This window comes from Eptesicus fuscus, chromosome 10 (assembly GCF_027574615.1).
Source record: "Eptesicus fuscus isolate TK198812 chromosome 10, DD_ASM_mEF_20220401, whole genome shotgun sequence".
Classification (NCBI taxonomy): domain Eukaryota; kingdom Metazoa; phylum Chordata; class Mammalia; order Chiroptera; family Vespertilionidae; genus Eptesicus; species Eptesicus fuscus.
This window is the reverse complement of record NC_072482.1, coordinates 84,889,472-84,903,929: the sequence shown is the minus strand read 5'-3', so window position 1 is coordinate 84,903,929 and position 14,458 is coordinate 84,889,472. Positions and strand designations below refer to the sequence as shown.

Below are 14,458 nucleotides of genomic sequence, written 5' to 3'. Positions count from 1 at the left end.
ACCAAAAAACCTCACACACCTTGATTATTTTTACACACACACACACACACACACACACACACACACACACACACATTATATAAAGACTATAAACGCATATCATATAATATGTTTAATTTCTTTTTTTAAAAATATATTTTATTGATTTTTTACAGAGAGGAAGGGAGAGGGATAGAGAGTTAGAAACATCGATGAGAGAGAAACATCAATCAGCTGCCTCCTGCACACCCCCTACTGGGGATGTGCCCACAACCAAGGTACATGCCCTTGACCGGAATCGAACCTGGGACCCTTCAGTCCAAAGGCCGACGCTCTATCCACTGAGCCAAACCGGTTTCAGCTAATATGTTTAATTTCTTTACACCTGATTTCTACTGAGGAACTGAGTATCAATAGCATGTTACAGGGGGAAAAAAAAAAATGGCGACGGAATAGAGTCGGGTTTGGAGTCTGTTCCTGGGGCGGAGAGTCGGAGCAGCAGAGGCTCGCAGAGGGAGTGTATGTGGGCAAGCCAAGGGACAGCTAAACTCCAGGAGAAGGCGGGGGAGTGCTGGGCAGTGTTCCTCTGACCGCGCAGCACCCACAGGGGCTGGGTCCCCTCCTGGAGCTGCGGGCTCACCGGGCGCCTCGCCATCTTGCAAGGAAAGGAGGATTTTATTGGAAACCTGACTTTCCGCGACAACTGCAAACACTGAACTGCTGCGATCACCAGACCACCGGTCCCCTATCAGCGCAAACATTCGGATTCAAAGGAACTCTTCACTGCACCACGGAAAGGTCAGATTTCGCCTGAAATAAGGTGCGGTTTCTAATCCCCTTGGTGGGTGAGGGAAGCGCTGGGTGAGGGAAGCACGGCAGCCACAGGACCTGCAGGAGCCGGGAGGTCTGTGCCTAGAAAAATCGGCGGCAGTTGGAACTGCTGTGATCCGTGAATGAGGAGGGGGGTCTTCTGAGCTGCTAACAGAAGTGACCTCTTGAAAGCAACTCATTTTAATCTGACGAGGAGGGTCAGACTAAGAATTTTCAAAGGAGTGCAGGATCCTTAGTCTGGTGCACAGACCCACGGTCCGCACACTTGGGCTCTTTCCGACTCTGATTGCTAAGCCCAATACATAGAAAAACCCAGGTGGAGGGGCCCTGAAAGACTGCAGGGGGAAGTTGTTTTTTCGGAACCTGGGGACCAGAGTTGCGTGTGACCATCAGAGAGGCAGCTCTGAGGCGCACACCTCCACAAGCTCTGAGGCACACACCTCCACAAACCGGTAGTGAGTGCCATAGAGGGGAAAAAAAAAAAAAGAGCTAGAGAGGCCCGGAAGTCAATTCAGAAACACTGCCACCCAGGGGCTGAAACGCTAATTGTCTCTGGTGTAATCAAAAATAAATACGAGAAAATAAGACACCGCTGGCTTAAAAAGCAGGACTGGCTTCCAACACTGAGGAGCCCTGGAATGAAGCTGAACTGAAATACCGCCCAGACTGGGAAAAAGGCGTACCAAACAGAATAATAGAGGAAGTGAATGACAGCCGCTACTGCACATTTTAGTCTTCCTATTTTTTAATTTTCAATTCTTTTTTAAATTTTTTATTCTCATATTTTTTATTTTCATTTTTTACATCTTTTACTTAAGAAACTAAATTTTTTTTCTTTTTCCTCACTCAATTTTCACCTTTTTAATTATTACATTTTTATTTTCAATCAGCACTATTATCACTATTATTTTACTTTTTTTTTTTTTAATGTCATTTGATTTTCTCTTTCTTTTATTTTTGGATTAGTGTCCTACATTCGATTTGCATCTTTCCCTTACAATCGCTTTACCCTATCTCAAAGCTAACATTATGCCATCACTCTCCTCCTAACCTTTCCCCTTTTGGTTCCCAGTTTATCTTAACCCTTTCTGGCTTTAGATTTTCCCTACTTTTTCAGTTTACTCTCTGCTAAAACTTCACCCTACTTATATATCTAATTCCCAACCCCCTGCTCCAAATCCATACAAACCTCTCTCTACGCTACCTTAAAAAAATTATTTTTCTCTCTGGCCTTTTGTTGTTGTTTGCTTGAATGTTGATTAGATTGAATTTTTATGCTTTTTTATGAGATTGTTTTGATTATTCTTTTTGTTGGTTTGGTTGGTTCTTTTGTTTGCTTTGTTTTTGTTTGTTTTTTACTTTTGTTTTCCCTTGCCTCACTTGATATTAGCTGGTGTTGCAGTTTGTATTAATCTCCAGGCTCGTGTTGCTGGAATTTGCTGGGAATAGTGGTTGTTCTAGTGGAGTTTACTCCCCATATATATAGTTTGTTCCCCTTTTCTCTCTTAGTATCGTTCTTGTCTCTCTTACTTTTTTTTTCTTTTCTTTTTCTTTTCTTTTTTTTCTTTTTCTTTTCTTTCTTTCAGCTCTTTTCCCAAGTTCAGATTCACACTCTTTGTTTTTTGTTGTTGTTGTTCTTTCTTTTTACTCTCCCTCTTCCACTCCTATTCCCTAATTTGTCTTTCTCTGGTGGTTACCTTTATTGGAGATTATTAATATCGTGAATACAATTCTGTTCAGTGCCTTGTCTGTTGTGCCTGGTTGTGTTGTATTTTATACCTTTAAATCAACGCCAGAGAGAGAAATCTATATAACCAGACATCCGGAGAAGAGAGACCATGAGGAGACAAAGAAATAGCCCCCGGAAAGAGAAGCAGGCATCACCAGAAAAGGATGTAAAGGATTTAGAGGCAAACAACCTATCAGAGAAAGAATTCAGAGAAATGGTCATAAAGTGGCTGAAAAGGATGGAAGACAAATTCGACAATATGAGTAAGAACCAAGAAGAAATGAAGAAGAACCAAGAAGAAATGAAAAATGACATCGCTGCTGTAAAGAACTCAATAGAAAGCATCAAGAGTAGACTAGACGAAGCAGAGGACCGCATAAGTGAGCTAGAAGACAAGATGGAAAAAAATACCCAATTACAACAGCTTCTAGAAACAAAAATTAGAAAGATGGAGGAGAGCCTAAGGGAACTTCGGGACAACACAAAACAAAACAACATCAGGATAATAGGGGTGCCAGAAGGAAAGGAAACTGAGCAAGGAATAGAAAACCTGTTAGAAGAAATAATAACAGAAAACTTCCCTGATATAGGGAAGAAAAAACCCACACAAATCCAAGAAGCTCACAGAGTTCCAAGCAAAATGAACCCCAAAAGACCGACGCCAAGGCACATTATAATTAAGTTGGCAAACACCAACGACAAAGTAAGAATCTTAAAAGCGGCCAGAGAGAGACAGACAGTTACATACAAAGGAACCCCCATCAGACTAGCAACTGATTTCTCAACAGAAACTCATCAGGCCAGAAGGGAATGGAATGAAATATACCAAGTCATGCAAAGGAAGGGTCTAAATCCAAGAATACTGTACCCAGCAAGGCTATCAATCAAAATTAAAGGTGAAATCAGGAGCTTCACAGACAAAAAAGGACTAAGGGAGTTTATCACCACCAAACCAGCAATGAAAGAAATGCTAAAGGGTCTGCTGTAAAAAAAAAAAAAAAGAGAGAGAGAGAAAGAAATAGGAAGCAAAGAAGGAACACAGGGGTATAGAATAAAAATGGCGTCAAATAAGTACCTATCAATAATAACTTTAAATGTAAATGGATTGAATGCCCCAATCAAAAGACACAGGGTAACAGACTGGATAAGAAAACAAAACCCAGATATCTGCTGTCTACAGGAAACCCACCTCAAAAAAAAGGATGCACACAGACTGAGAGTAAAGGGATGGAAAAAGGTTTTCCAGGCGAATGGAAATGAAAAAAAAGCTGGGGTAGCAATACTTATATCTGACAAATTAGATCTCAAAGTGAAGGACATAACAAGAGATAATGAAGGCCACTTCATAATACTAAAGGGAGAAATCCAACAAGAAGAAATAACTATGGTAAACATATATGCACCCAATACAGGAGCACCAAGATACATTAAAAAACTCCTGGAAGATATCAAAGGAGAGATTGACAGCAATACAATCATAGTAGGAGACTTCAATACCCCACTATCACCATTGGACAAATCCTCTAAACAAAAAATCAGCAAAGAAACATCAATCCTAAATGACTCACTAGAACAGATGGAATTCATCGACATCTTCAGAACATTTCACCCCAAAGCCACAGAATATACATTCTTCTCAAGTGCACATGGGTCATTTTCAAAGATAGACCATATGTTAGGACATAGGCAAAGTCTTTCCAAATTCAAGAAGATAGAAATCATATCAAGTATCTTCTCAGATCACAGTGGCATAAAACTGGAAATCAACTACAATAAAAACAACCCAAAGAAATCAAACACTTGGAGACTAAACAGCATGCTATTAAACCATGACTGGGTTACCAAAGACATCAAGGAAGAAATAAAAAACATCATGGCAACAAACGACAATGAAAACACAACAATCCAAAATCTATGGGACACAGCGAAAGCAGTCCTGAGAGGGAAGTTCATAGCTCTACAAGCCTACTGCAAAAAACAAGAAACAATGGTAATAAATTACCTAACCCAACAACTCAAAGAGTTAGAGAGAGAGCAACAAGATAAGCCCAGTGTAAGCAGAAGGAAAGAAATAATAAAGATCAGAGCAGAGATAAACGACATAGAGACCAAAGAAACAATACAAAAGATCAACAAAACCAAGAGCTGGTTCTTTGAAAGGATAAACAAGATTGATGAACCTCTAGCCAGGCTCACCAAGAAGCAAAGAGAGAGGACCCAAATAAACAAAATCAGAAATGAAAGAGGTGAAATAACAACAGACCCTGACGAAATACAAAGGATTGTTACAAAATACTACGAACAACTCTATTCCAACAAACTGGACAACCTAGAGGAAATCGACATATTCCTAGAAAAATACAACCTTCTAAAACTCAATCAGGAAGAATCTAAGCAGCTCAACATGCCAGTAACTATGGAAGAAATTGAAGCAGTCATCAAAAAGCTTCCAGCAAACAAAAGCCCGGGGCCAGATGGCTTCACAGGAGAGTTTTACCAAACTTTCAAGGAAGAACTAAAACCTATCCTCCTCAGACTATTCCAAAAAATTCAAGAGGAAGGAACACTCCCAGGCTCCTTCTATGAAGCCAGCATCACCCTAATACCAAAACCAGATAAAGACAACTCAATGAAAGAGAATTACAGGCCAATATCCCTCATGAACATAGATGCCAAAATCCTCAACAAAATTCTAGCAAATCGGCTCCAGCAGTACATCAGAAAGATCATACACCATGACCAAGTAGAATTTATCCCAGGAATGCAAGGATGGTACAATATCCGCAAATCAATAAACGTGATACATCACATAAACAAACTGAGAGATAAAAATCACATAGTCATATCAATAGATGCAAAAAAAGCATTTGACAAAATCCAACACCCTTTCTTGATAAAAACTCTCAACAAGGTGGGAATAGAAGGATCATACCTCAACATAATAAAAGCTATATATGATAAACCCACAGCAAACATCATACTCAATGGGCAAAAACTAAAACCATTTCCCCTAAGAACAGGAACAAGACAGGGATGCCCACTCTCACCACTCCTGTTTGACATAGTACTGGAAGTATTAGCTATCGCAATTAGGCAAGAAGAAGAAATAAGAGGCATCCAAATTGGAAAAGAAGAAGTGAAGCTGTCCTTATTTGCAGATGACATGATATTGTACATAAAAAACCCAAAAGATTCCATCAAAAAACTAATAGACTTAATAAATGAATTCGGCAATGTAGCGGGATACAAAATTAACGCCAATAAATCTATGGCTTTTCTATACACCAATAATGAACTTACAGAAAGAGAGACTAAAAAAGCAATCCCATTTACCATCGCACCAAAAAAATTAAGATACCTAGGAATAAACTTAACTAAGGAGGTAAAAGACCTATACGCAGAAAACTACAGGACACTGAAAAAAGAGATAGAGGAAGACGTAAACAGATGGAAGAACATACCATGTTCATGGATTGGTAGAATCAACATCATTAAAATGTCCATACTACCCAAAGCAATCTACAGATTCAATGCACTTCCCATCAAAATACCAACAGCATATTTCACAGACCTAGAAAGAACTCTCCAAAAATTCATCTGGAATAAAAAAAGACCCCGACTAGCCACAGCAATCCTGAGAAAGAAGAATAAAGTAGGTGGGATCTCAATACCAGATTTCAAGCTGTATTACAAAGCCACTGTTCTCAAAACAGCCTGGTACTGGCACAAGAACAGACATATTGATCAATGGAACAGAATAGAGACCCCAGATATCGACCCAAACCACGATGCTCAATTAATATTTGACAAAGGAGGCATGAACATACAATGGAGTCAAGACAGTCTCTTCAATAAATGGTGTTGGGAAAACTGGACAGATACATGCAAAAAAATGAAACTAGATCACCAACTTACACCATACACAAAAATAAACTCAAAATGGATACAGGACTTAAACATAAGACGGGAAACCATAAAAATACTAGAGGAATCCACAGGCAACAAAATCTCAGACATATGCCAAAAGAACTTCTTCACTGACACTGCCCCTAGGGCAATGGAAGCTAAAGAGAAAATTAACAAATGGGACTACATCAAAATAAAAAGCTTTTTTACAGCAAAAGAAACCATCAACAAAACAACAAGAAAGCCCACTGCATGGGAAAACATATTTGCAAATGCTATCACTGATAAAGGTTTAATCTCCAACATCTACAGGCAGCTTATGCAACTTAATAAGAGGAAGATAAATGATCCAATAAAAAAATGGGCAACAGACCTAAACAGAATATTTTCAAAAGAAGACAGAAGGAAGGCCAAGAGACACATGAAAACATGTTCAAAGTCACTTATTATCCGAGAGATGCAAATCAAAACAACAATGAGGTACCATCTCACACCTGTCAGAATGGCTATCATCAACAAATCAACAAACGACAAGTGTTGGCGAGGATGCGGAGAAAAAGGAACCCTCGTGCACTGCTGGTGGGAATGCAGACTGGTGCAGCCACTGTGGAGAACAGTATGGAGTTTCCTCAAAAAACTGAAAATGGAACTCCCATTTGACCCAGTAATCCCACTCCTGGGAATATATCCGAAGAAACTAGAAACACCAATCAGAAAGGATATATGCACCACTATGTTCATAGCAGCACAATTTACAATAGCTAAGATTTGGAAACAGCCTAGGTGCCCATCAGCAGATGACTGGATCGGAAAACTGTGGTACATCTACACAATGGAATACTATGCTGCCATAAAAAAGAAGGAATTCTCATCATTTGCAGCAACCTGGATGGAATTGGAGAACATTATGCTAAGTGAAATAAGCCAGTCAATGAAAGAAAAATACCACATGATCTCACTCATTTAGGGATAGTAAAGATCATTATAAAGTGATGAACAAAAAGATAGATACAGAGACAGTAAAGCATCAAACAGACTTTCAAATTACAGGGGGAAAGTTAGGGAGAGGTGGGGGAGTTATGAAATCAAACGAAGGACTTGTATGCATGCATATAAGCATAAACAATGGACGCAAAACTCCGGGGGGGGGGGAGGGCATGTGCGGGTGTGGGGTGGGGGGGTAATGGTAAGATATGTACACATATAATACCTCAATAAAAAAATATTTTAAAAAAATAGCATGTTACATGTTTCCTTGGGCAAATGGGTGCCACTTAGATTAAAAAAAAAAAAAAAAAAAAACACTAAAAAATCACATTAAGATCTCAGAAATATCACTGTATGCATTATGCTGAATTTATATGTTATTTAAATTCAGCAATTTAATTAATAATTAAACATTTATGTTTTCACCCTGAGGGTAGTGGTAGTCTTTGAGGCTCATTAGCAGGAGAACACACAAAACTGGAACGATATAAAGGAAGGTTTATTTTCTTAGTTGGGCTCCAACTAATTGCAGAAAAATAAACCTAGTGCTTTTGCCAACCTTCACTCTCGTGGATGAGTAGGCAGTCCAAACTATAGTCCTTTGATGTGGTCATATATCTATTGCCAAGTTGCTTTTTAAAGTTCCCAAACAAACATGTCTGCCAATTAAGCAATATAAAAAAGGGAGGAACTTCTTGCGCCCTCATGCCATCCTCTCATTAATTCCAGGAAATGACTCTGGGACTTCTTCCCATTATTATCCAATAGATTAAATGACATCTTCCCCCAACTGACTCAGGTAAAAGGGCCAGGTTTACTTTCATCTTGGACTCTATTCTCTTTGAATGAAGACCAGACCCATCAGTGCCCTTTGAGGTTTAAGATGTCCTTCTTCATAATGTCATCTACTAGAGAAAGGTTTGAGGAAAGGTCAGCTTTACCCCAGTGTAAAAGAAAAGGCTGGCAATTCATATAAAGTCACTCCTTGCTGCTTAGAAGTATTTTCATGTCAAAATGTGTTGCAATAATTTCCCCATAACGTAGGTTTGAAATACCAAATAATAGAGGTATATCCATAATTAAATGACATATATTCTTATATTAAAATATTTTTACTTAAAACAATGCAGTTTTGAAGTATAAGGGAAGAAATCATTAAACAGGGTGGAGATAGGATCTATCAGTCTAGAATCCAACAGGAAACAGCACACTCAAAGGATTAATTGAAGAGACTACAAATAAAAACTATTTACCATGATGTGGCCAAGAATAAGAGCATCAATGAGATGCTATGAAGAACACAATGACTAAGAACAGTGGTAAACCGTGAATGTCTCTAGATTTATAGGGATAAGGGGACACCATGATATAACTAGAACTGGCAAATGCTGTAGCCCTGGGAAAGAGGCCTCCTGGTAGAAATTCTAATTGCAAGCAAAGGCACACAACCACTGTGAAACCATGGCTAGTGAACAGAATGGGGGAACAATAAAGTTCAAAGGCTCTTTCCTTTCTCCCTTATGACAGATTTCACTTACTAGACCCAATGGGAAGTAAGAGAGAAGGGTACCCTAAAAGATTAGGATTTCTGACCTCAAAAGAGGTTGAAGAAGCATAGAAAATTTACCTGTGGGAAGGTGAAGCAAAACCAGTACCCACACACTATAGATTATCGTCTTTGAAACTGAACCCTCTATTTCAACACATATACTTTTTTCCCCCACATCCTTAACACTTTTTAAACAGAAGTCTGGAAACAGAGAATAGTTTGAAGAAAAGAAATATTTTTTATGGATAAAGACATTAAACATTTAAGCTGTTCTCTCTATTTTAATGAAATCATTATGTTACTAATTACATGATTTTATTTCCTCTTCACATCACTGATACTAGATGTCCTCTGATAATTATTAACAGATACTGCCATTTTGATTTGAGCCCTGGCACATTAGTTACATATTATTACTTCTTGGAGATATTGCAATAACAGAAGTTGGCCTAACATCAAAGAACCAGACTAGAACTTTTCTTCACTTTCTAACTTCTTGCTCATAAAAATGTGCAATTTAACTGATTTTTTTTCTCTTATCCTTGTATATTGCAACAATGAAAATGGGAAACAATGGTGCAGATCCCTATGTAGAACATTCCCACGTTATAGAGATTTCAACCTAAGAAACACACGGAATTCCCCTCAGTTGGAAGGGCTTCCCCCCTTTACTTACTTTTAATACGTTTATTGCTTCTACAGAGCATACAACTGTGTTGTTGGAAATAGAAATGCAATGCATAATTTCTGTTCTCAGCTTAATTAAATTAGAAAAAGAATCAAAACTTAGACAAATGAAAAGTCTCACATCAACACAATTGAGTAATCAATATAATATAACATGAAATATACTCTGTCATAGGAACAAAGCTCACATTTTACAGTTTTGACGTTTCCCAGTTGGCTCTTTAAATGATGCTTATTTAGCATTCATCCCTTTGAAAAAAAGATCATATGAATAAGCTCCATGGCCTTGCTGAGGGTCAGCCAGCCCCAGGCTTCAAAAGAGACAGAATCAAATTATGAAACCGACTGATAATACAATCTGTAAATCAACTTCAGGCTTTTAAAGCAGGATATAGGGAATAAAGACATCAATCCAGAATCCTCTCACTCTTTAGATAATAATTTGAGATTTATCTGCAATAATTTCTACAATGCTGTCATGTAGAATACGTGTCTGTGGATTTGAAACAACATAAAATTCACTTCTTTTATTTGTACCTTAAATCCTGATAACTTGCCCTAAAATAATTTCTTTTTAAAAATATGTGTTTCGAGGTGCACTCTCCCTCTGGGGATCACTGCCCCCAGCTTTAATAAACATCCTCTAATAATCACCTGGACTGGTATTGTGAAATCTTTCCTGCATGAAGTCAAGAACCCACACACTGCTGGCTGGCCTGGGGCAGACCCACTCAGGGCCAGGTCCCCATTCTGGTAACATGCCTTCAGACCAAAAGCACAAGGCCTCTCCCCCAAGACTAAGGACACAGAATCTTCCCCCCAGACCAAGAGCACAGGGCCACTCTCCCCCAAAAACACTGGGCTCCCTCTCCCCCTGTCCCATTGAAAGGGCTTTCTCCTTGGGAAGAAGCCATGTTTCTCATCATGCCCCATCTACCTGTTGATGAGGCTAAGTCCAACTGAGTATAGTTGAGATGTGGGGGATCCCTTCTTCCAGCCCCCACTCATGGAATAGAGGGTCTATCTTGGGTACAGTGTGTTGAGGATACTGGGGCCCTGATAACCGCAGTGGTTTCACACCAGGAAAGGCAAGAGGAGTGGACCTCAGGCTGCTACTTACCCCCTCTCCCCACCAGTACTCAGCTCCTAAAGGAAGGATGTTGTTGCTGGAAAGGGGACCTGGCCCTGAGCGGGTCTGCCTAGGGCCGGCTAATAGCATGTGGGTTCTTGATTTCATGCAGGAAAGATTTCACAACACAAGTCTGGGTGATTTTTAGAGGATGTTTATTAAAGCTGTGGACAGTGAAACAAGGAAGGACTTAGGCTAGAAGCAACAGGAGAGGCACTAGGTGGGGAAATGAGCCTCAGCTGGGCTGCTTTGGCTCACTGGGAAGTCAGAGTAAGGGGGGCCTTGGGGACAGGTTCAGGATGAGCTGCTGCTGCCCATTGCTCCCTGATGGCAAGCCTCATGGGGTCCCTTAGAATTTAGGAGATGCATGCTTGTGGGGGAAGAAAGGAAAGGTGCAGGCATGCTCCTGGGAGGGAGAGTTCTTGCTGGGTCCTTTGTCTTGAGACTTTTATCTCTTTCTTACAGGTGGGAATCTTAATGGAAGTTTTAGGAGAGTTTCCGCAGAATATTCATCAGTTTTCCCGGTTTGCTCCTTCAGGGTCACGGTCTCCACTGGTTGGTCAGTGCCAGGGCAGGGTCCAATAGTCATTGCAGCTGGTCCTGGCATCACCCACCTGGTTTTGCTGCTTTTCTGGGCCTGGAGCTGAAATACAACTGAGGCCTTTATGTTATCTCTAGGGAGTCTTTTTTATGGATCTTTTAAAAGATGTAACATATTTGCATGATTATAGATCTGATTATAATGCAACTTTGCTTTTCTGTAAGATACAACATCCCAAGATAACAATTTCTTGGTAAATAATAATTACTATAAAATGACATAAAAGAACAATACAAAGTCCACATTTTTTAGAGTCGACACACAGTTTAAATATATAAAGAACAAATAATATGCATGGCTTCAAAACACTGCAAAGGTTTCATTGGGAGTGTGTTTTGAGCACTGGAGACAGTTCATAAACACCCCAATGGATGGGCCACAAACACCCAGGGACCCACTGCCCAATGCCCCCAAGGCACCTATCATTCTTTGCTTGCCTGCTGACAGGACACCTACTACCCGAGAGCTCCCTGTTCCCCTGTTTGACCTTGGCTCTGCATCTTTGCAAGTTTCTCGCTAAGGCAGGATGTAATCTCTAGGACATCCATTTTAATAAAAATAGATGTATACAAATAGGACATAGGTTGGGTTGGGGTTTTTTATTTGTTTGTTTGTTTGTTGGCAAAGCTTCCCATGTAATTTCAAGCATATAAAATCTGCCCCATTAGTTTAAAAAATATATGTTTTCAATATGGCACAACTTTTATTTTAATTTTATATTTTTAATATCATACAGTAAAATTGACTCTTGTTTTATTGTCCAAGTTAAATATTGGGATACCAAATGGATCCATAATCCCATAATTTCCAAAAAACTATCTTGTATTTCCCCTTTATGGTCACACACACCCCTCCTTATCAAATAGTTTGCACCACTATAGTTGTATCTATTCAAGAATGTCATATAAATCAAATCACATCAAAATCATTGATTGTGCAAACATTTTGTACTGGCCTTTTCTCATTTGTATAATGCATTTTATTTATTTTTTATTCTTTATTGATTAAAGTATTACATATGTCTCCCTTTCCCCCCATTGACCTCTCCTCAGCCACTCACACCCCCCAGCACATGCCCTCACTCCCTAGTGTCTGTGTCCATTGGTTATACTTATATGCATGCATACAAGTCCTTTGGTTGATCTCTTACCACCCACCACTTCCCTGTCTTCCCTCTGAGGCTTGACTGTCTGTTCAATGCTTCTCTGTCTCTGGATCTGATTTTGTTCATCAGTTTGTGTTGTTCATTAATTCCACAAATGAGTGAGATCATATAATATTTATCTTTCTCCAATTGGCTTATTTCCCTTAGCATAATGCTCTCCATGTCCATCCGTGCTTTGCGAATGGTAAGAGTTCCTTCTTCTTTATAGCAGCATAGTATTCCATTGTGTAGATGTACCACAGCTTTTTAATCCACTCATCTGATGATGAGCACTTAGGCTGTTTCTAAATCTTAGCTATTGCAAATTGTGCTGCTATGAACATAGGGGGGAATATATCCTTTCTGATTGGTGTTTCTAATTTCTTGGGATATATTCCTAGAAGTGGGCTTACTAGGTCAAATGGGAGTTCCATTTTTAATTTTTTGAGGAAATCCCATACTGTTTTCACAGTGGCTGCACCAGTCTGCCTTCCCACCAGCAGTGCATGAGGGTTCCTTTTTCTCCACATTCTGGCCAGCACTTATTGTTTCTTGATGTTTTAATGATAGCTGTTCTGACAGGTGTGAGATGGCACCTCATTGTCGTTTTGATTTGAATCTCTCAGATGATTAGTGACTTTGGGCATGTTTCATATGTCTCTTGGCCTTTTGTATGTCCTCTTTTGAAAAGTGTCTATTTAGGTCCATTGCCCATTTGTTGATTGGTTTATCTTCCTTTTGTCAAGTTGTATGAGTTCCCAGTAAATTTTGCAGATTAAACCTGTATCAGAGATAACATTGGCAAATATGTTCTCCCATGCAGTGGGCTTTCTTGTTGTTTTATTGATGGTTTCTTTTGCTGTGCAGAAGCTTTTTATTTTGATATAGTCCCATTGTTTATTTTCTCCTTAGTTTCCATTGCCCTATGAGCTGTATCGGTAAAGATATTGTTATGACATATGTCTGATATTTTGCTGCCTACAGATTTATCTAAGATTTTTATGGTTTCCCATCTTAAGTTTAAGTCTTTTATCCATTTTGAGTTTATTTTTGTGTATGGTGTAATTTGGTGATCTAATTTCATTTTTTTGTATGTATCTGTCCAATTTTCCCAACACCATTTATTGAAGAGACTATCTTGACTCCATTGTATGCTCTTGCCTCCTTTGTCAAATATTAATTGAGCAAAATGGCTTGGGTCGATTTCTGATTTCTCTGTTCTGTTCCATTGGTCTATATGTCTATTCTTGTGCCAGTACCAGACAGTTTTGAGGACAGTGGCTTTATAATATAGCTTGATATTTGGTATTGAGAGCCCTCCTACTTTGTTCTTCTTTCTCAGGATTGCTGTGGCTATTCAGGGTCTTTTTTTATTCCATGTGAATTTTTGGAGAGTTTGTATAGAACGCTTCACGAACTTGCATGTCATCTTTGCACAGGGGCCATGCTAATCTTTGTATCATTCCAATTTTAGTATATGTACTGCCAAAGCAAGCACTGTATAATGCATTTTAGATTCAAGTTGCTGCACATATTAGTAGTTTGTTGAGTTTCATTATGGTGATGATTCTTAACTGCTAAGTTGTATTCCTTTAGAGATTTACCACATTTTGTTTATCCTTTAACCCATTAAAAGACATGTAGAGCCCAGCTGGTGTGCCTCAGTGGTTGAGCATTGACCTATGAGCGAGGAGGTCATGGTTCAAGTCCTGATTAGGGCACATGCCCAGGTTGCGGGCTCTATCCCCAGTGTGGGGCATGAAGGAGGCAGCTGATCAATGATTCTCTCCCTTCATTAATGTTTCTATCTCTCTATCCCTTTCCCTTCCTCTCTAAAATTAAAAAAAATATACATATTTTAAAAAAAAGACATGTAGACATGTTCCCAATTTACTATAATTAGGGGTAGAGGTACT

General features: G+C 39.2%; 1 non-coding gene across 1 annotated transcript; it reads right to left on the bottom strand.

Moving 5' to 3' along the window:
* Positions 1 to 13,936: 13,936 nt before the first annotated feature.
* LOC114231255 (U6 spliceosomal RNA) lies at positions 13,937 to 14,040 on the bottom strand. Its single transcript, XR_003617222.2, has one exon. It is a non-coding gene; the product is annotated as a U6 spliceosomal RNA (small nuclear RNA).
* Positions 14,041 to 14,458: the final 418 nt, after the last annotated feature.